Source organism: Panulirus ornatus, chromosome 5, assembly GCF_036320965.1.
Source record: "Panulirus ornatus isolate Po-2019 chromosome 5, ASM3632096v1, whole genome shotgun sequence".
In the NCBI taxonomy this organism is placed as follows: Eukaryota; Metazoa; Arthropoda; class Malacostraca; order Decapoda; family Palinuridae; genus Panulirus; species Panulirus ornatus.
This window is the reverse complement of record NC_092228.1, coordinates 40,456,115-40,458,551: the sequence shown is the minus strand read 5'-3', so window position 1 is coordinate 40,458,551 and position 2,437 is coordinate 40,456,115.

Sequence of the window (2,437 nt, the reverse complement as noted above, 5' to 3'; positions counted from 1 at the left end):
ACACAATCTGATATGCAACATAACTCTAAGCAACGCACAGGAGCTCGCGTGCGCAGGCACAAGACTAGCCATGCGTGCAAGTGCATCTCGCAAAATCTTATGCATGACCTGCTGCAATTGTTGCACAATGTCTCTCTCTCTCTCACCTAGTGCCAGCTGGCTTTATATCCTTCGTCATATGATCATTTTTTTCTATGGTAAACCAACTTCATCTTCCACATACCCATTTCCCCAACTCTCTCTCTCTCTCACACACTTCAGCGTATGTCAAGTGTCACTCCCTTGGCCCTGGTACCAGGGCGTCTTTCTCCCCACCCACACGTGGGCTGCTGTCCCCACCCACATACATAATCACCAGCCCTCCCCATACACAGCACCTGCCACTACCTAACTCCCACCACTCCGTTCTTCCGCGTGGTTGTACACCTTCCTGCGGTCAGCGCAACGCGCTGGGCCCTCCCTAACATCCTGACTTTCAACCCGGTGCTTACGATTCAGGTTGAATGGCCTGGTCATCACACTTAAGGGTCGTACCGTCGTGCTCATCTCCGGGGTCTTACCGGTGCAATCACTTGAGGCCATTTGCTGCAGGTCTACGAGCGTTTCATTAACTAATGAGTTGTACTTACAACCATCTGGACACCAGAATGCTTTCGTATATATATATATATATATATATATATATATATATATATATATATATATATATATATATATATATATACATACATATATATTTTCCTAAGAGCCCACGGGGAAAATGAATTACGATAAGTTGCCAAGTGCACTTTCGTGTAATAATCACATCATCAGGGGAGACACAGAGAAATGTGGACTCTTACGAATATACTTGATCACGCGCAAAACTGTGATCCTTTCCAATATATATATATATATATATATATATATATATATATATATATATATATATATATATATATATATCAAATGTATGTCATTACAGACCAACTACAGCCCTAGTGGATGTAATTTCGAAATTCTACAATCACTATACAGCAGATGTAGGGTTGGCTTTACCAAGCACGGCGGTACGTACCTCAAAACTCTTCAGTACGACGCTACACCAGCCCTTGAGTCACGACGGTACGACCCTGATCATCACGGTAAGGCCCACCTGATCACGACGGTACGACCCACCTGATCACCACGGTACGACCACATGAGAACGACAAGTACGACCTTTGGGTGCGACAGCGCGAACTTCGACTACGACCCTTGGGCATGACGGACGGCTTGGCCTTTGACCTGACCTTAAATGACAAAGGTCAGGCCATTATACAACCAAGGGTCGTGCCGTCGTGCTCAAGGTCTTCGGCAATACACAAACGTCATCAAAACAACACGTAAAGGCAAGATAACGACCATCTGACTGAACGAACGACCTCTACCGTCAAACTCCTTTTTGAGGTTTTTTTTTTTTCTAATTTAACGAACTTCAACGCATTCCTCACCAAGCCCACATTCTGGCGAGGGTGCCAACTAAACCGTTATATTTGCAGTAGTTGTAGTTGGAGAAGATGAAGTGGTAGTGTTGGTAGTAGCAGTAGTTCTGCGATGTTTCACAGCTAGAAAATGGACAGTAACTCCCTACTTACCATTTTCTATAAACGTTCAAAAAACGTTTACTGAGTCTACAACGCGTTAATCCCTGGCATGCTGCCACACCCAGACCGTCCAAAATACTTACTACAAACGTTCTCAACGTTTTCAGCGACTTCTAGACCTTCATAACATAGCTATAAAATGGAATCAGCGTTCCAAGAATGCATCGAAAATGTCCCATCACTTTCCACAACCACGAACCACCACGGACACAACTCATCTACAATCTCACCCATCACTCTCCACAACCAATGGCACAACTCATCTACAATCTCACCCATCACTCTCCACAACCAATGGCACAACTCATGTACAATCTCACCCATCACTCTCCACAACCAATGGCACGACTCATCTACAATCTCACCCATCACTCTCCACAACCAATGGCACAACTCATGTACAATCTCACCCATCACTCTCCACAACCAATGGCACAACTCATCTACAATCTCACCCATCACTCTCCACAACCAATGGCACAACTCATCTACAATCTCACCCATCACTCTCCACAACCAATGGCACAACTCATCTACAATCTCACCCATCACTCTCCACAACCAATGGCACAACTCATGTACAATCTCACCCATCACTCTCCACAACCAATGGCACAACTCATCTACAATCTCACCCATCACTCTCCACAACCAATGGCACAACTCATGTACAATCTCACCCATCTCTCTCCACAACCAGTGGCACAACTCATCTACAATCTCACCCATATCTCTCCACAACCAATGGCACAACTCATGTACAATCTCACCCATCACTCTCCACAACCAATGGCACGACTCATCTACAATCT